The sequence below is a fragment of the Rhincodon typus genome, chromosome 4, assembly GCF_021869965.1.
Source record: "Rhincodon typus isolate 14 chromosome 4, sRhiTyp1.1, whole genome shotgun sequence".
NCBI classification, from domain to species: domain Eukaryota; kingdom Metazoa; phylum Chordata; class Chondrichthyes; order Orectolobiformes; family Rhincodontidae; genus Rhincodon; species Rhincodon typus.
In genome coordinates this window covers 77,729,521-77,750,539 of record NC_063335.1, presented here as the reverse complement: position 1 = coordinate 77,750,539, position 21,019 = coordinate 77,729,521, and the positions used below count along the sequence as shown (strand labels likewise).

Below are 21,019 nucleotides of genomic sequence, written 5' to 3'. Positions count from 1 at the left end.
AACAGGACCATACTTATCAGCAGGCTTAATAGCAAAGTCAGAGTTGGATCTGAGAGCATGGAGTAGGTTATGACAACGTAAACAGTGGTGTACTGTAACTCTGATCCCAGGACAGTGCAAACAGTGGTATACTGTAACTGCGATCCCAGTAGAATGTAAACAGTGGTGCAATGTCACTTTGATCCCAGCATAGCTTAAACAGCAGTGCACAGCAATTCACGATCCTAGCACAGTGCAAACAGTAGTGCATTGTAACTCTGGTCCCAGTACAGTGGAAACAGCAGTACACTGTAACTCTGATCCCAGTACAATTTAAACAGTGGTGCACTGTAACTCTGATCCCAGTACAATGTAATCAGCGATGCAGTGTAACTGCGATCCCAGTACAATGTAAACAGCGGTGCACTCTAAATCTGATCCCAGTGCAATGTAAACAGCGGTGCAGTGTAACTGCGATCCCCCGTACAATGTAAACAGTGGTGCACTGTAACTCTGATCCCAGTGCAATGTAAACAGTGGTGCACTGTAACTCTGATCCCAGTGTAATGTAAACAGTGGTGCACTGTAACTCGGATCCCAGCGCAGCGTAAAACAGCAGAACACGGAAACTCAGAAAGAAAACAGAAATTGCTGGAAAAGCTCAGCAGGTCTGGCAGTATCAGTGAAGAGAAATCAGAGTTAACGTTTCGGGTCGAGTGACCCTTCCGGAGAACAAGGAAACTCGGAACGGTTCTCAGTACTCAGACTGCGCCACTCAGCCCGGTGACCGCCTCCAGCCGCAGTGCCGGCTCTCTGTGCCCCGGGGACCCCGGCTCACCTCGATCAGGCCGCGGTTTAATGGCTTCCCCGGTACACTCATTACTCCTCCCGCCCAACAGGCAATTCGCTTCACCTTTCCGATCGGGAGCAGCAACCCGCACGGAACCTGGGGTCGCGCAACACCGTCGGACACATGACCACAAATGGCTACAGTCGCGAATGGTTACAGCGAGGTCACGTGAGCACGCTCTGACAGCCGCCTCCAACAGCGTGAGGCCTCCATTCAGAGATAGTAGGAACTGCAGATGCTGGAGAATCCGAGACAACAAGGTGCAGAGCTGGATGAACACAGCAGGCCAAACGGCATCATAGGAGCAGCAAGGCTGACGTTTCGGGCCTAGACTCTTCACAACGTCAGCCTTTCTGCTCCTATGATGCCGCTTGGCCTGCTGTGTTCATCCAGCTCTGCACCTTGTTGTCTCTGAGTCCTCCATTCACTGGGTCTGCTCTCTCCAGAGCGCGCTAGGTCCGGGATATATTCGCTGTAAGCCCGTTGTCAGAATAGAAAAGAAAAGCAAACACTGTTGCCGGCTGACAGAAGACCCAGATTTAACGTAATTAGGCAAAAGAATCAGAGGCGACCTGAGAGGGAAACTGTTTTTAACAGTTTGCGGGAATTCTGCTTCAGTCGGGGGGGAGTAAAGTCTCAGATTGAACTTGGATAACATGCTATTTGAGGGGAAGGTGGGAGGGTATGTCGAATTTGCTACCTCTTTCAGAAAGGCGACACAGTGTGGTTGGATTGAAAGGTGTGTTTGTTTTATTCTCTCATTTTGTCATAAGTAACACTGCACGTGAGAGGAGCCACGCGTAAGACGGTAACACGAGACGCATGGAAACAAGGAAGATCATTGCAAGACAATAAAAAAGATTGGGTAGAATTTTAACGGGAGTGCAGGTTAAGAAGGACCTGACTAGCCTATTGAAGATGGTAGGATAGGCAGAAAATGTTAATAAAGCCTTGGGGTTTTTTTTTTGAGGCATACAGCACAGGAGCAAGGAGGTTTTTAACCTCACTCGTGGGATGTGAGCGTTGCTGGCTGGGCTAGCCTTTATTACCTGTCCTTAGCTTCCCTTGAGAAGACGGTGGTGAGCTACCTTCTTCAACTGCTGAAGTCCAAGTGCTATAGGCGGACTCATAATGCTGTCAGGGAGGGAATTCTGGGATTTTGACCCAGCGACATTGAAGAAATGGTAATATATTTCCAAGTCAGAATGGCGAGTGTCTTGGAGAGGAAATTGTAGATGGTGGTGTTCCGATATACCTGCTGCCTTTGTCCTTGTAGATGGGAGTGGTTGTGGATTTGGAAGGTGCTGACTAAGGATCGTTGGCTAATTTCTGTATGCATTTTATAGATTGTACATACTGAGCTGTGGTGGTGGAGTGACTAAATATGGATTGGTGCCAAACAAGCTGGGTCTTTGTCCCTGATTGTGTCAAATTTCTTGAGTATTTTTGGAACTGTATTCATCCAGACAAGTGAAAAGTTTTCCATCACATTCCTGAGTTGTGCCTTGTAGATGGTGGACAGGTTTTGGGGAGTCAGGAGGTGAGTTATTCACTGCCGTATTCCTAGCATCTCACCTGCTCTTGCAGCTAGAACTTCCATAAAACACTCTTAACCTTAACGGATGTACTGTGGACAATTCTGGGCACCACATTATAGGAAGAACATGAACACAGTGGAACAGTGCAAAAGCAGTTTACAAGAATGGTTTCAGGGATGAGGAACTCCAGTTACGAAGATAGTTTTAAGAAATTGGGACGATTCTCTTTGGGAGAAGGCAGCTAAGGAGTTATGATAGAGGTTTTCAAAATGAGTGGGCTGGATTGAGTGGATGAGGAGAAACTATTCCCGCTCATGAAAAGGATCAAGAACTAGAGGGCTTGGCTTTAAAGTGACTTACAATAGAACCAAATGTGATGCAAGAAACAACTTTTTTATAGAGCAAATATTTAGTGTGTGGAATGCACAACCTATAAGTGTGGTGGAGGCAGGTCCAATTGATTCATTCTAAAGTTTATTGATGATTTGCATAGAGATAATGTCCGAATATATGGAGGAACAGCAGAGGATTGGCACTAGATCATTTGAAGAGCTAAAGCAGACAAAATGAGCCGAACGGCTTCCTTTTGCATCTTAACACTGCTCTGATTCTGTTAAAACTATATGATAAATGTTTAATATAAATCAAATACTGCAGATGCTGGAAACGTGAAATAAAAACAGAAAATACTGAAGAAACCTGGTAGACATGGCAACATTTGGGAAGAAAGGAACGATAATGTTTTAAATCTGATATAATTTCTTCGAAACTGCCAGTTCTGTCTCACCATCTCATTCTTCGCTGTAAACCCTCTCCTTCAAACTCATAAGTTCCCTCCTAATATCTCAAAAGCAAAATTAAAATACTATAGGTGTTGAGTATCTGAAGTAAGAACAGAGAAAGCTGAAATACTCAGTAAGTCAGGCACCATCTGTGGATTGATCAATGTTGATAATGTTTTAGGTTACTGATCTTTGAGCAGAATTGGTCTGAGGCCATCAAACAAATACCAACTCTGGTTCTTGGTCTACAGACGCTGTATATTTCCTCCAAATATTTCTTCTGACTTTGTACCAGTTTTATGTTGAAATCTTTATATCCAAAAGTGCTATTGAAATACCATTCAACTCCCATCTCTTGTCATTAATGCCAGGGGTTTCCCACTTCAATTATAAACTTGCCGCATGCTTCAATTAATTAACTGGCTACTTTTTTGATCTTAAAATGAATGTAATTTAGCCACTCCCAAGTCCCATAATTCAGAATAGTAGATTGCAGAGTCCTTGACTTTAATTCAATGGAGGTTAACTGGAAACACTTTCTATGCAGTAGCTTTATGCATTTCTAAATATTGGACAAGTGATTTTGCTATTTGCAGAAACTGTTGATCTCATTAGGAACTTAAGCAATTTAATTACCTATCTAGACCTGTTCCCTCTTTTAGAGTCCTAGAGTTATACAACATGGAAACAGACCCTTTGGTTCAACTCATCCATGCCAACCAGATATCCAAAATAGATCTAATCCCATTTGCCAGCATTTGGTCCATATCTCTTTAAACCTTTCCTATTCATGTACCCATCCAGATGCCTTTTAAATGTTGTAATTGTACCAGACCCCACCACTTCCTCTGGCAGCTCATTCTATACACACAGCACCCTCTGCGTGAACAAGTTGCCGCTTGGGCCCTTTTAAATCTTTCCCCTCTCATCTTAAACCTATGCCCTCTAGTTTTGGAGTCCACTACCCTGGGGATAAAACCTTGCCTCTTCACCCTATATATGCCCCTCATGATTTTGTAAACCTCTATGAGGTCACCCCACAGCCTCCAACGCTCCAGAGAAAATAGCCCCAGCCTATTCAGCTTATCCCTATAGCTCAAACCCTCCAGCCCTGGCAACGTCCTTGGAAATCTTTTCTGAACTCTTTCAAGTTTCACAACATCCTTCCTGTAGCAGGGGAACCAAAATTGAATGCACTATTCCAAAAGTGGCCTAACCAATGCCCTGTACAGACTCAACATGACATCCCAACTCCTAAACTCAATGCACTGACCAATAATGGCGAGCACACCAAACACCTTCTTCACTATCCTGTCTACTTGCAACTCCACTTTCAAGGAACTAGGAAACTGCAATCCAAGGTCTCTTTGTTCAGCAACACTCCCCAGGACCTTGCCATTACGTGTATAAGTCCTGCCCTGATTTGCCTTCCCAAAATGCAGCACCTCAAATTTACCTAAATTAAACTCTATCTGCCACTCCTTGGCCTATCGGCCCATCTGATCAAGATCCTGTTGTACTCTGAGGTAACCTTCCTCACTGTCCACTACACCATCAATTTTGGTGTCATCTGCAAACTTCCTAACCATACCTCCTATGTTCAAATCCAAATCATTTATGGCAATGACAAAAAGCAATGGATCCTTGTGGCACACTGCTGGTCACAGGCCTCAAGTCTGAAAAGCAATCCTCCTACCTTCTAGCCATTTCTGTATCCCAAATGGCTAGGTTTCCCTATATTCCATGTGATCTCACCTTGCTAACCAGTCTATCATGCGGAACCCTGTCCAATGCCTTGCTGACGTCCTCATACATCATGTCCACCTCTCTGCCCTCATTAATCCTCTTCGTTACTTCTTCAAAAAACTCAAGTTAGTGAGTCATAATTTCTCACGCACAGAGCCATGTTGACTATCCCTAATCAGTCCTTGCCTTTTCAAATACATGTAAATCCTGTCCCTCATGATCACTTCCAACAACTTGTCTATCGCCGATGTCAGGCTCACTGGTTTATAGTTCCCTGGCTTTTCCTTACCACATTTCTAAAATAATGGCACCATGTTAGCCAACCTCCAGTCTTCCAGCACCTCACCTGTGGCTATCGATGATACAGATATCTCAACAAGGGGCCCAGCAATCTCTTCCCTGGCTTCCCATAAAGTTCTAGGGTACGTCTGATCAGGTCCCAGGGATTTATCCACCCTTGTGCGTTTTAAGATGTCCTGCACCACCACCTCTGTAAGATGCACGTGTTTTCAACATGTTGCTATTTATTTCCCCACGTTCCCTAGCTTCTATATCCTTCTCCACAATAAACACTGATGCAAAATATTCATTTATGATCTCCCCCATTTCGTGCAGTTCTGCAGATAACTGGCCTTGCTGATCTTTAAGGGGCCCTATTCTCTCCCTAGTTACCCTTTTGTCCTTAATGTATTTGTAGAATCCCTTTGGATTCTGCTTACCCTATTTGCCAAAGCAATCTCATGTCCCCTTTTTGCCCTCCTGATTTCCGTCTTAAGTATACTCCTACTGTCTTTATACTCATCTAGGGATTCACTTGATCCCTCCTGTCTTCACCTGACATATGCTTCCTTCTTTTTCTTGATCAAAACCTCATTCTTTTAGTTTGATTTATAGATAATCTGCTTACTGATTTCATGTTCCAGGCTTTGAACCATATCTCTTAACACCCTTATCTGACAGAAATCTAAGTGTCAGACCTGAAAGCTCCAAAAATTCCAGTATCCACAACACTGACCAGAGGTTGGTGTTAGGATCCCTGTTCTTCCTGATATTTATTCATGATTTGGGCTTTGCTGTTCAGTACATAATTTCAAAGCTTTCAGATGATATACACATTGTACACTTCACAGTTAACAATACTTTAACTGAAAGGACATAAAAAGTTTGGTAGAATGAGCAGACAATTGACAGATTTGATTTGATGCAGAGAAATGTAAAGTCATTCACTATTCGGAAGAGCTTGGAGAGATAGCATAAAGTAAATGAGTCATTTGTAAAGGAACAGGGGCAGTTGAACCTGGGTGTATATATGTGCGCCAATCATTGAAGATGGCAAGATGTTTGAAAGTGCTATTAATAAACTGTAGGGGATCCTAGGCTTTATATACAGGGGCATGGAATACAAGGGTGAAGAAGTTTTGATTAAACCTGTATAAAACTCTAGTTCGCCCTCAAGTGGAATATTTTGCATAGTGCTGGGCAACCACACTTTTGATTACGTATAATGGCATGAGAGAAAGTCCAGAAAATGTTCACTAGAATGGTTCCAGGGATTTCCATTGTGTGGCTGGATTGGAGAAGCTGGGATTATTCTCCTTGAAGAAGAGAAGGTTGAGAGGAGATTCAATTAGTGATGTTCAAAATCATTGGGAGACTTCACAAGAAGAAACTGTTCCCATTGAAAGAAGGATCGAGAACCAGAGGCCCAGGTTTAAGATATTTAGCGAAAGATATTAAAGTGACTTGAAAGCATTTATGCAGTGAGTGTGGGGCTTTGCACAAACACACTTTCATATCTTTCGTAGATGACAATGGGTGGCACGGTGGATCAGTGGTTAGCACTGCTGCCTCACAGTGCTAGGGACCCAGGTTCAATTCCACCCTTGGGTGACTGTCTGTATGGAGTTTGCACGTTCTCCCTGTGTCTGTGTGGGTTTCCTCCCGCAGTCCAAAGATGTGTGGGTTAGGTGGATTGGCTAAGCTAAATTGCCCGTAGGTGTTCAGGGGTCTGTAGATTAGGTGAGTTATAGGGGAATGGGTCTGGGTGGGATGCTCCAAGGGTCTGTGTGGACTTGTTGGGCGGAAGGGCCTGTTTCCACACTGTAGGGATTCTATGATGAACGACTAAACATTTCCAAGATTGTCACCTTTCATAATAAAACATTACTTGAATGTTTCTAAGATTGTTCTGACTTTCTTTATGACCACTTGGTGTCAGTAAAGAACTAAAGAAATATGCTTCCTATTGTCATTATCTCTTGTGGACAACCATTTCCCCTTGCAGTTTTTGTACAGAAGTCTTTAGTATCATGCAAATATCCATTTGCGCTTCCAATTTTAAATCGTTCTTTACTGCTATTTTAAGTTTTGCTATCTGATGAAGAGTTTGGATGGACACCTCTTGTTGGACCTTTGCCTGAATATTGGAACAAATTCACAATTTTGACTTAAGTGAAACTTCTGCAGTGGAGATTTGGAGACTGAGAAGGAGTGTGGAAGACATTTAGGTGAGGTGTTTAAAGGAATATTGCATAGGTAGACATAAGAAGGCTCTTGAAAATTAGTAGGGATGTGAAAAGATGAAAGATGTTAAGCAGGGAATTCCAGAGACCTGGCTGTGGTGACTGAAGTCTTTATCACCAATAGTTGAGAGTGGAACAAATGTACAGAAGGTCAGAATGAAAGGTGTAAACCGGAATACAGGAGTTCAAAGATGTTGCAGAGATTGGTAAGGGGTAGGTTATGGAGACATTTTTAAGCCAAACTGAAAAGGATTTTGAAATCAAATCACTGGGCAACAGGGAGAAAAAAAGTAAAGCTCATAATTTAGCAGAACCGGGTGCAGGACTGACTAAAAATAGGTTTCTGAATTAATAGGATGGGCAGGATGGAGTTTACGAATTTCACAAGCAGATTCTGGAAGCCCTACACCATGGCTTTCCAAAGGGAATCGGGACACATCCCCTGTTGAAATACCAGAGTCATATACTTTGAGACAGCAATGGCTGCCATGGAGCTCCAACTAAGTGATCATGGTTGTGCTCCCTCTCTAATAGGCCCCTGCCCTCGCAGTGTCCCCCAACCCATGCTCTCAGTTCTCACTGAGGAGTCACACCAATTTTCAAACCTTGAAATGGGATCACGTTGAAAAAAGACTTGGGAAGAATTGTCTTAGACGTATGAGAACTGAACACTGTATCAGTGTAAAGTGATGAATATTTGTTAAACAAGGCTTCACTAGAATCTTCTTCACTGAGATCTTAGTTCCATGTGAACTGACGTCACTGATGAGGCAGTATAGCTGTTAGCAAAATAACTATTAATTGCATATACTACAACTCCCTCTAAGTCTTTCATTCTACATCACAAATTTACATTATTTACATTATTCTACTACATTCTAACCCAAAGAAAAGTGACTGAGGCCATCCCTCTGTCTGAGAGGTTGATGCCTGACCAACTGGCCTGACAGTGTTCTTGTCTCCTTTGGAGGAAGCATTGTTCCAGTATCATTCTGTACGCTAACAATTTAGGGTGAGGGAACTAAAAGTAATACCTCCAAGTTTGCAGATGATACAAAGCTGGGTGGGAAGATGAACTGTGAGGATGTTGCTGAGTTGCATCAGTGTGATTTGGACAAATTAAGTGACTAGGCGAATGCATGGCAGATGAAGTATCATGTGGATAAATGTGAAGTTATCCACTTTCATAGCAAAACAGGAAGATGGAATATTATCCAAATAGCGACAGTTTGGGAAAAGGGGGGAGGCCACAAGATTTGGGAAGTGCTTTTATACCAGTCAGTGAAATAATCATGCAGGTGCAACAGGCGGTGAAGAAAATACTTGGTATGTTGGCCCTCATAGCGCAAAGATTTGAGTACGGGTGCAAGGATGCCTTGCTGCAATTGTACAGGGCCTAGGTGAGACCACACCCTGAGTATTTCTGTGCACTTTTGGCCTCCTTATCTGAAGGAGGATGTTCTGGTGATGGAGGAAGTGCCATGAATGTTTACCAGACTGATTCCCGGGATGGTAGGACTGGTGTATGAAGAGACACTGAATTGTTTAGGACTATATTCACTGGAATTTAGAAGAGTGAGGGGGAACTTATAGAAATCTATAAAATTCAAACAGGTTCTGAGAAAGGGTCACTCGACCCAAAACGCTAACTCTGATTTCTCTTCACAGACCTGCTGAGCTTTTCCAGCAATTTCTATTTTTGTTTCTGATTTACAGCATCCGCAGTTCTTTCAGTTTTTATTTAAAATTCAAACAGGGCAAAACAGGGTAAATGCAGGAAGGATGTTCTTAATGACTGGGGAGTCAAGAACCAGGAGTCACAGGCTAAGAAAACAGGGTAGGCCATTTAGGATTGAGATGAGGTCAAATGTATTCATTCAGAGAGTGGGGAGACTGAAAGTGATTGAGGCCAAAACATCAAAAGTTTTAAAGAAGGAGACAGATACAGTTCTTCAGGCTAAAGGAATCAAACTGTATGTGACAAAAGTTTATAGAATCCCTAGTGTGAAAGCAGGCCATTTAGCCCATCAAGTCCACACCGACCCTCCAAACAGCACCCCATCCGCACCCCCACCCCCCACTCTAATCCATGTATCCTGCACATCCCTGGATACTATGGACAATCTAGCATGGCTAAATTGGATAAATTGGCTGAGTTGGATAATCATTTATGATTGTATTGAATCGTGGAACCTGACGGGTCAAATGGCCTTTTCCTGTTCCTATTTTCAATGTTTCTCTGTCTTGCTAAGGGACATGTAAATCATGTGAGGCTGCCTTGGTTGTCCAGGTCAATTAGCTCAAGCCTATATAATTATTAATTGTCAATCTGTTTTTTCTGAGAACCCTAAGCCGAGACCTTAACTCTGATGAATGTGTACAAAGTAAGACTGTGGATAACTTAATTGGCTCAAAACCTGCCCTTTACTGTTCTGGTTGTGCAGTCATAATGATTCCTTTGGTTTCAATGCAGGTAGATTCTGTATTTTATAATGATGATTGTAGTCCATGATGTGTTTGGCACAATAGTGGTCCTCTTTCTCCTGTAACTGTTGTATCCCTGCCACCTTAAAATGTGGAAGAGCTGGGACCTCTGAGTGTAATCTTTTGCCCAACAAGCATTCCAGTGGAGCAAGGCCATATTTTTACAGAGCAAAAGCAACATCATCATTCTTAGTCATCAAGGATTTAACAATACAGACCGCTGTTTCAAACTCCCAATTGGCTTATAGGTACCTGAGCAAAATGGTGACAACAAGGCCATAGCTGTCACAGAAATATTTGAAGCAATCATTGGCAAAGTCCCAATTGTTTTGAGAGATAACTAATTCAGGAATGCTGTGAGTGGCAAAAATTTCTGAGTGTTGTATTATCCTGCTGTCAAAGTGGTGTCTTGCAATTGTTTGAACTCAATGTGAGGGAGGTGATGGCCCAGTGGTTTTATCGCAGGGTTGTTAATCCAAAGACCCAGGTGATGTTCTGGGGACCTGGGTTCAAATCCTGCCATGGCAGATGGTGTAATATGAATTCAATAAATATCTGGAATTAAGAGTCTAATGATGACTGTGAATCCATTGTTGATTGTTGGGGAAAAACCCATCTGGTTCACTAATGTCCTTTAGGGAAGGAAACTGCCATCCTTACCTGGTCTGGCCTACATATGGCTCCAGACCCACAGCAATGTGGTTGACTCTGAACTGCCCTTTGGGCAAGAAATGCTGCCTAGCCAATGATGCCCTCATCCCATGAATGAATAAAAAAAATCCTTTGAAAGTAACATTCCAGTATTGTTTTATCCTTGATTATCATAGAATCACAATATCCTGACAGTACAGAAAGAGGCCATTCAGCACATCAAATCTACATCAATCCTCCGAAGAGCATCCTACTCAGACCCACCATCCCACCCTGTGCCTGTAACCTTGCATTTACCATGGCTCATCCATCTAGCCTGCACATCCCTTAATACTACAGGGCAATTTAGCATGGCCAATTTACCTATGTTGCACATATTTGGACTGTGAGAGGAAATCCGAGCACCTGACAGAAACCCACGCAGACATGGGGAGAACATGCAATATCCACGCAGTCACCCAAGGCTGGAGTCAAACCCAGGTTCCTTGCACCATGAGGCAGCAGTGCTAACCACTGTGCCACTGCACATTGTAAGAGGATCCATCCCAAGACATTCCCACAGTCAAGATAGGAATGAATGGTTCCTTATACCTTTGTGCCTAATAGAGTTCGAAATGTCTTCAAGAACTTTTGAAGATTCCTGGCCACCAAACTAAATTATGGGCCCTGGACTAGCACTTGGTTATGGTTAGGTCCCTCATGTTATTGCTGAAGAGTAACTAGTCTAAACATTCTGGGAATAACAACTCATGTCATATTTCAATATGTCATCTGGCAGATTGACGTGGCAATGCAGTTCAAAGTACTGTTTCAGAGTACAATTGCTCGGAACATATGCTGTCCATTCTATGACACAGAACTCACATATCTGTGCACACTCCAAATCCGCTTTTGGGCTGTTTGAATTTCCTCTAATTTTCAGGTTGCTAACAGGAGCCTGGTGGTCAAACAGGCATAGACTCCAGATCCTCAAGAAGATATATGTCACTTTGTGTGGATTTCCTAATTGGAGTGCGAGCAATGCATCTGTATTAGTTTGCTGTTTCTGTTGGGTCCAGTTTGTAGTGGTGTAAAGCTTCATAAATCAGAAGTGAGACCTCTGTATTCTGTGTGACATTTTCACCAATTCTTTAGTGTTGAGCAGGATGACCAATGGCTTGTAGCATGTCTGAATAATAAAGTTGAGCTCCAGGAGGTAATAAGAATTTATTTTCGTTTCTTGGTTATAACCAAGAACTCTTTTGCAAAGACTGGATTCTCCTGTTCTGCATCTGTCAGTGCCTTGGGTGCAGAGTCTACTGGTCTATGAATTATCTTAGACCCCTATCCAATGCATGGTGCATCATAGGACACAGGAACAAGATTAGGTCATTCTGCCCATCAAACCTGTTCCGTCATTCAGTGAGATCATGACTGATCTGTGGCCTTACTTCATATACCTGCCTTTGGCCCCTATACCTTAATCCCTTTGCTTAACAAACATTTATCTGTCTCAGATTTAAATCTAGCAACTGATCCACCATCCAGTGCTGTTTGTGGAAGAGAGTTCCAAATATTTACTCCCAATAATGTGTAGAAGTGCTTCTTAACATCTCTCCTGAACTGTCTGGCCCTAATTCTCACACTATTCCCCATGTTCCAGAATTCCCAATCAGTGGAAATAGTTTATCTTTATTTAACCTGTCTTTTCTTGTCAATATCTGGAAGACTTTGATCAGATCATCCTGAACCTTCTAAATTCTACAGAAAACAGGTCTAATTTGTATAATCTCTCCTCAGTTTAACTCCTGAAGTCCAAGTATAATTTTGGAAACTTGTGTTGTACTCCCTCCAAGGTCAGTATATACTTCCTAAGGTATGATGCCCAGATCTGCTCACAGTATTCCAAATGGAGTCTAACAAGGATTTTGTATAACTGCAGCATAACTTCGGCATCCTTGTACTCCAACCTTAAGATATAAAGGCCAGCACTCCATTAGCTTTCTGCACCTTTTTTGTGTTATTTTAAAAATCCATGCACTTGAACTCCTAAGTCTCTTTGAACATCCATTGTATTTAACTTCAAACAATCCAGAAAGTACCCTGATCTATCACTTTTTTGTTCAAAATTGAAAACATCAAACTTACTTATATTGAACAACATCTGCCACAGTTTTGCCCATTCACGGTCTATTGACATTGCTTTGTAATTTTATGTTGTCATCAGCAGGGATCAAGTGAATCTCTAGGGAATTATAAGGGCAGTAGGTGTATACTTAAGAGGGAAATCAGGAGGGCAAAAAGGGAAGATGAGATAGCTTAAGATCAAGGAGAATCCAAAGAGTTTCTACAAATACATTAAGGACACAAATGCAATTAGGGAGAGAATAGGCCTTTTAAAGATCAGCAAGGCCGCCCGTGTGATAGGGAGATAGGTGAGATACTAAATAAGTATTTTGCATCAGTGTTTACTGTGGAGAAGGATATGGAAGGTAGAAAACATGGGGAAATAAATAGCAATATCTTGAAAAGTGTCTATATTACAGAGGAGGAGATACTGGACACCTTAAAATGCAAAAAGGTAGATAAATCCCCAGGACTGGATCAGGTGTACCCTAGAATTTTGTGGGAAGCTAAGGAAGCGATTCATGGGCCCCTTGCTGAGATAGTTGCATCATCAATAGCCGCAGGTGAAGTGCCAGAAGACTGGAGGTTGGCTAACGTGGTGCCATTATTTCAGAAAGGTGGTCAGGAAAAGCCAGGGAACTGTAGAACGGTCAGCCCGATATCAGTGGTAGGTAAGTTGTTTGAGGGGATTCTGAGGGATAGGATTTACCTGTATTTGGAAAGGCAAGGATTGATTAGGGATAGTCAACATGGCTTTATGCATGGGAAATCATGTCTCACAAACTTAATTGAGTTTTAGGAAGAGTAATGAAGATGATTGATGAAGGCAGAGCGGTGGACATTGTTTATATGGACTTCAATAAGGCGTTTGACAGGGTTCACAAGGTTAGATCACATGGAATACAGGGAGAATTAGCTATTTGGATACAAAATTAGCTTGAAGGTATGAGACAGAGCATGGTGGTAGAGGCAACAAGGTGCAGGGCTGGATGAACACAGCAGGCCAAGCAGCATCATAGGAGCAGAGAGGCTGACGTTTCGGGCCTAGACCCTTCATCAGAAAATTTGCTTTTTGGACTAGAGGCCTGTGATCAGTGATGTGCCGCAAGTATCGGCCCTGGGTCCACTGCTTTTCCTCACTTATATAAATGATTTGGATGTGAATATAGGAGGTATGGTTAGTAAGTTTGCAGATGACACCAAAATTAGTGGTACAAGGAAAAAAGAACAATATAGGTACCAGGAACAGGCCCTTCGGCCCTCCAAGCCTGCGCCAACACATTTTGCCCTTCCATACTGAAACTATCTTTACCTTTAGGATCTGTATCCCTCCATTCCCTTCTTTCTCATATATTCATCCAGGTGCTTCTTCAATGTTGCTATTGTGTCTGCTTCCAGCACCTCCTCTGGCAGCGTGTTCCAGGCACTCACCACGGTATGTGTGAAAAACCTATCTCTCACATCTCTTTTAAACTTCGCTCCCTGTACCTTGAACCTATGTCCCCTAGTAATTGACCCCTCCACTCTGGGAAAAAGTCTCATACTTTCCACTCTTTCCATGCCATTCACAATCTAATAAACTCCTGCGCTTCAGTGAAAATAAACCCAGTCTGTCCAACCTTTCTTCATAGCTAAAATCCCCCATACCAGGCAATATCCTGGTAAACCTTTTCTATACACTCTCCAAAGATCCTCCTGGTAGTGTGGCGACCAGAACTGTGCAATATTCCAAGCATGGCCTAACTAAAGTTCTATAAAGCTGCAGCATATCTTGCCTATCCTTATATTCAATGACCCTTATAATGAAGGCAAGCATGCCACAGGCCTTTTTTACTACCTTATCTACCCGTACTACCACCTTCAGTCATCTGTGGACCTGCACACCCAGGTCCCTCTGCATATCAATACGCCTATGGGTTCTGACATTCACTTTATAATTTCCACCTGTACTTGACCTTCGAAAATGCATTACATCACATTTGTCCAGATTAACCTCCATCTGCTAGTTTTGTAGTGTAGAGGATAGCCAAGAACGTTACCTTAGAGTATAGTGAGACCTTGATCAGATGGGCCAATGGGTCAAGGAGTGGCAAATGGAGTTTAATGTAGATAAATGTGAGGTGCCGCATTTTGGAAAGTCAAATGAGGGCTGGATTTATACACTTAATGGTAAGGTCCTGGGGAGTGTTGCTGAACAAAGAGGCCTTAGATTACAGGTTCATAGTTCCTTGAAAGTGGAGTTGCAGGTAGACACGATGGTGAAGAAGGCATTTGGTATGCTTGCCTTCATTGGTCAGTGCTTTGAATATTGGATTTGGGAGGTCATGTTGTGGCTGTACAGGTCATTGGTTAGGCCACTTTTGGAACACTGTTCAATTCTGGTCTCCTGCTATAGGAAAGATGTTGATAAAATTGAAAGGGTTCAGAAAAGATTTACAAGGGTGTTGCCAGGGTTGAAGGGTTTGAGCTACAGGGAGAGGCTGATAGGCTGGGGCTATTTTCCCTGGAGCATTGGAAGCTGAGGGGTGACCTTATAGAAGTTTATAAAGTCATGAGGGGCATCGATAAGGTGAATAAACAAGGTCTTTTCCCTGGGGTAGGGGAGTCCAATACTAGAGGGTGTAGGTTTAAGGTGAGAGAGGAAAGATTTAAGAAGGACCTAAAGGGCAACACTTTCTGAAGAAGGGTCCAGACCCAAAACGTCAGCTTTCCTGCTCCTCTGATGCTGCCTGGCCTGCTGTGTTCATCCAGCTCTACACCTTATTATCTAGATTCATATAGGATATCTGGTCAACATGAATGAGTTGGACCCAAGTTTGTGTTTCCATGCTGTACATCACTATGACTGTATCTGCAGTGATGGTGGGTAGGTCTGATTCACAGTTGGCCAGTCCTTTCTGTTGAAGAGAGTATATAACTTGATTTTGTCAAATTCTGTCTTTGGTGTTCATCTCAATTCTAGGCCTAGGCCTGCTTTAATAAGTTATCATTCTAGTTCATCCATGTGTACTAAATTGCCAACTGATTGACCATGCTTGTGAAATGTCGAAGCTGTGCAATGGTAACGAGCAGTGAGAGATCTTTGGCTGTATTTTTCTGAGGTCAGCCTTGAATCCAGATGCATGAGCAATATGGCCTAAAGAGTTAACCTTGTGTTTAGAGAACTCACATTTATGGTTAAGTTCAAGTGCTGCAATACTGCTCTGACTTTGACATTTTGCTCCAATCCATTAGATCTGTGAATCAGGATAAGGAAAAGAAATGACTTTTTTGGATGAGGTCACAAAATCCAAGGAGGATTCCTGGAATGTCGACATTATGGCCAATTGACACAGATTTTCTCCAGCCATCAACTGAACAACTTCACAATCCAGCAGGCACTTGACCGAAGGTGAAAGGGCAGTTGACTGATATAGTTCAATTCTTGTCCAGGTGATAGATGACCCAATCTTGCAAAGTGCTAGTCATGATACATTGTAAAATCTCAGGCACTAAGGCAATTCTAAATGCTGGCTGATAAATGTGATGAATTTTGTTAGTTATTTGGATTGTTTGTCAAATAGTAGCCGCAAGAAACCAGTGTTTACGTGCAGCTTGGCAAAAAGAGATCTCTTTGCTAGCTTCATGAGGTTTTCATCCGCAGGTGTCATGGAGTGGATTTCCCTTTCCACAGCCTTATTCAATTATACAAGGTCAACACATATGTGTACAGAGAATTGGGTTTGGGTATTGGAACCATGCTTGAGCACCAAGAACTAGGTTTATTACTCCTGGTGTAGCATGGATTCAAATTCTTGTCTCAATTTTTTTAAGAGTGGGTGTGGAAACATTTCTTAAGTGAATGAACATACCGTTTTGGCATCTGAACTTAATGTTATACAGGAAGTCGTTTGCAACTTTCCCAGAGCTGTGAATAGTTTAAAACATTCTAGAGCTATAACATCCCTCTGACTCTGTGCACTTCTCATTGCTCTCATCAGGCTCCAGTAAACAGCAGTTGTTCCAATCATTGATGTGTTTGTTTACTGCTGGACCTTTGGTTTTTTCACTTCATCCCTTTATCAGCACTGACTAGGATTCTTTATAAATTGCCTATGGGTCATTCACTGCCACTTCACCAAATATAAATATCCCAAGCAGATTCAGGGAGCCTGAGACCGATGAGGACTGAGCACCAAACTAGTACAAATTGATGAACATTAATTACATACACTATCTTCCGAGACTATTTTTATTCATTCATGAGGTGTAGACCAACATTATTGCCTATCCCACGTCAACCTTGAGGAGGTGATGGTGAGCTGCTTTATGGAATCACTGCAATCATTTGCTGTAGGTTGACTCTCTGTGCCATTTGGGAGGGAATTCCAGGGTTTTGATCCAGCAACACTGAAAGAATGGTGACATATTTCCAAGTCAGAATGCTGAATGGCTTGGAGGGGAGAATTTGCAGGTGGTGGTATTCCCATGTGTCTGCTGCCCTTGCCTTCTTGATGGTGGTGGTCATAGGTTTGGAAGATCTGTCTGAGAAGCCTTGGTGAATTTCTGCAGTGCCTCTTATAGATCTACATGCCGCTGCTACTGAGCATCAATGGTGGAGGGAGCAAATGTTTATTGATGCCAACTAGCAGGCTGCTTTGTCCTGGATGATGTCACGTTTGTTGAGTGTTTTTGCAGAGCTGTAATCATCCAGACAAGTGAAGAGTATCCCATCACACTTACCACTTGTCAGCCCAAATCTGGATACTGTCCAGGCCTGTCTGGATTTGGACATGGACTCATGAATGATGCTGAACATTGTGCAATCATCAGTAAAAATCTCCACTTCGGTCTTTATGATGGAGGGAACATCATTGATGAAGCAATAAAAGATGAGACACTGCCCTAAATAACACCTGCAGTGATGTCCTAGAGCAGATATGACTGACCCCCACCAACCACAACCATCTTCCTTTCCACTAGGTATGACTCCAGCCAGTAGAGAGTTTTCCCTCAATTCCATTAACTTTCATATTGCTAGGGCTCCTTGATGCCACATTCCGCTCAAATGTCATCTTCATGCTAACTGCAGTCCCTTCACTTCATCTCATCTGTTGAGCAGGACTTCACTAGAACTTCTTTTAAGTGAGTCTCAGTACTACTTGATCTGATACCATTGATGGAGTCTATTTATCAGCATAACGCCTATTATTTCTAAACTTTACAGTTGCCAGTAAGAAGATATTATAGCAGTGAAAGTCTGTCTGAAAAAGGTAGAGATAACAATCACGGGGAACAGAGGTAATGAGGTGAAACTGTTATATAGCTGAGAGCAGGCGATTTTTTGCTTGATCAGAAATGAAAGTCAAAGCTTAATCCAGTTTTAAAAAAAGAGCCAAAATGACATGTTCAGATTGCCTAAGCAACTATAAAGTGAGATGGAGTGTGGGTGAAAGTGTGAAATTTCTGCTTTGACATTTATTCAGTATCACAAATGTTCCTACTCAGATAAGATTAGATCCATATCATCAGCATACAAATGTAACATGTTTGTGGAACTACAATTCCTGTCAAATAGCATATAAGTGAAAATCCCCATATTGGAGCCTTGAGGCATGCAAGTGATTGTGCAGATATTTGAGAGGTAACCATTAAGAGGCATGTTGGGTATAATAGAATGCAGTCATGGCTGGATAATCCTGCAGATGTAGATTACAGGCTTATAGAGGGCAACAATATTAAACATCCTGTCAAACATTTAAAATTAATTAAGAAAGACAGAAGAGGTAAGGGGCTGAATTTTCACGGCCCCATGAGCCAAGCAGGAAATCAAGCTTGTTAAAAGTTAAGTAAACAGCTTCAGATTTTCTTGTTGACCTCTAGTTTCCTGATGTGATGGAGGCGGATCGTTAGATTTCTGGCAGACCTACAAGCCCTGCTTGGCTGCTTGGAGTGAGGCAGACAAAAAAATTCCCTGTGAAGCAGCTGCCTACATTATTCCTCATCCCTTGAATTTAAAATTCCACTTCTCACAGAAAATTAGAAAATTTGTGCTAAAATGAAACAACATTCCATAAATCCTACACCAAAAACCAAGTTAAAACGTGTGAATATTTCATAATTTCATACAGATTGCTTTGATGTTCCAGTGCAAAAAGGCCAATAGAAAGTTACTTCCTTGATTTTCATTGACTGCAATTTTACTAGGCTTTCTTGATGACAAAGGTCGAGGATGCTGTCTTGATGCCAAGGGTAGTCATTCATGTACAAAAACAGTTGCTGGAAAAGCTCAGCAGGTCTGGCAGCATTTGTGAAGAAAAAAAACCAGAGTTAACGTTTCGGGTCCAGTGACCCTTCCTCAGATGCTGCCAGACCTGCTGAGCTTTTCCAGCAACTTTGTTTTTGTTCCTGATTTTCAGAATCTGCAGTTCTTTCCGTTTTTATGTAGTCACTCATGTTCACGTTTGGAATTCAGCCCTTTTTTTCACATCAGAACCAAGGCACAAATGTGATCAGGAATTAAATGGTCCTTGTGGAAGCCAAATGTAATATTTTTGGGCAGGCTAGTGATAAGTGTCATTTAACAACCCTGTTGCTCACACATTCCATATAATATGGGAAATGCTCCCAATAATTGAAAAAGGTGGGGTGGGGAATTGCTTTAGATCTATTTATGGCCTGAAACGGGTGTGTTTCAAAAGAGCAGGTACTTTAATCTGGGATCTGAAGAACTTAAGAGTTATTTGTGGAGGAATAGCTGAACTTGTTGCTGCTTGTCTTGCTGGCATTGAAGCTGGTGCCAAGTTGTTCATATCATTGCTGCTATTTTGGTTCCCATTTAGTCATATTCATGTTGGCATTTGAAGTTGTTGATCAGGAGATTGTGGCACCAATGAGTAGGTGATTAACTTATGTTGGTGGTGATTACTAGTTGGGTGAAAATAGAATCATCAGCAGATGGTGAATAAAAAGCTGTTATGGAAAGATGCCTGTGGAATACTAAATATTACGATCAAATTACTGAGTGCATCAACATTTAAAAAGTGTTAGGAATTGAGAGACAACCTAAAAATTGCCATTCCTAGAGTTGTTTGGTTAAAATGATGAGTGCTATAGAACTGGAAAGCTGGTGTGGACCAGTTTTAAATATGCATAATAATATAATGAGGCTATTTTGAACAGTCCCTACCACTTTACATATTTTTGAATCAACTATTTCAGAGGTTTTTTTTTTACACACCTTTGGAGCAGCTGTGTCTTGCACCCTAGTTTCTTGGCTCAGAGGTAGGGACAATACCACTACACCACAACAGCCCAGTTTAAACCATTTTAAAAATATATCCATTAATGCTCTTACACAAACTGAACATTTTTGTTTTGTTTTCCCCATCACCAAAACGAGTTATTTTTTTCATCTATTAACCACCACCAGTAAATCACTCATGTTTTTCAACGGATGAATCTACGTGCAAAGCTCGTTAAGGGCAATTCAGACCATCAAAGGTGAGGGAGGGAGTCTTTGCCACTTACATTATCCATGGTTATTGTTGTCAGCTGCCTTTCCCAAGTAAATACGTTGATCCATTAGTCTGCATGTTAGAATCGAGAGGCAGAAAAATGAGAGTTTAAAAAAATAGTAGTACTTGGAAATGGCCGCTGTACCAACACAGTTCCAGCACAACCAGTTCTGAGGTATACAAAACGTGCAAATGACGCATATTGATACCATTTGTTTTGTACAGATAGGACAGTCATTTCCAAGTATTAATATTTTTGCCATTTACAAAGGCAGCGCTTACAGCATGGAACGTGGCGCCACCTATCTGTTCAAAAGGATGCGCTGATGAAAACTTTCAACTCCACTCTCGTTACTCGAACAGGTCAGATAGAGGAAGTTTCACCGCAGGGATGCAATTGGTATCCAATCAACGGTTCACTTGCCGAGTTTGTTAAAGGATCGGAATCGAGTGAGGGAAAAAAATCAGAACCTGTCAGTGAATCCATCACCGAGACCCAAAGGTTAAACATATCCCCAGGAACTCGCCCCCAGTGCATGGACAGTGGGACTGTTTGCTTATGAGCATCTCCAGCGTGCTGCCCTTTCCTTGTCCCTCTCTTTAGAGTCCCAGTCCGAGTTGAAAATGACTCCCTTAAATCATTGAAGGAACAGGAGCTGGGAAGCACCGAGGAAATTCGCCCCACAGTTACAATGAAGCAGCTTTTCAGTCTAACGCAAGATTGTGAATCTAAGTTTTCAGACGAAGTAAATCATTTTCCTTCAGCTCACAGAGGTTCCACTAAAGTGCAAGCCCGAACTTGTAAAAATGTAGTTTAGAAAGCTAATGGTAATACAATAAATGACCTTTATCCTACTGCTTAACT

At 42.1% G+C, this 21,019-nt stretch overlaps 1 long non-coding RNA gene across 1 annotated transcript in view; it reads left to right on the top strand.

Annotated features, from left to right (window-relative positions):
• Window positions 1-652: 652 nt before the first annotated feature.
• LOC125483013 overlaps window positions 653-21,019 on the top strand; it is a 52,995-nt gene continuing 32,628 nt past the window's right edge. The window contains exons 1-2 of the long non-coding RNA XR_007262008.1: window positions 653-849; window positions 15,893-16,049. This is a non-coding gene — a long non-coding RNA (uncharacterized LOC125483013). The remainder of the gene's footprint in view (window positions 850-15,892; window positions 16,050-21,019) is intronic.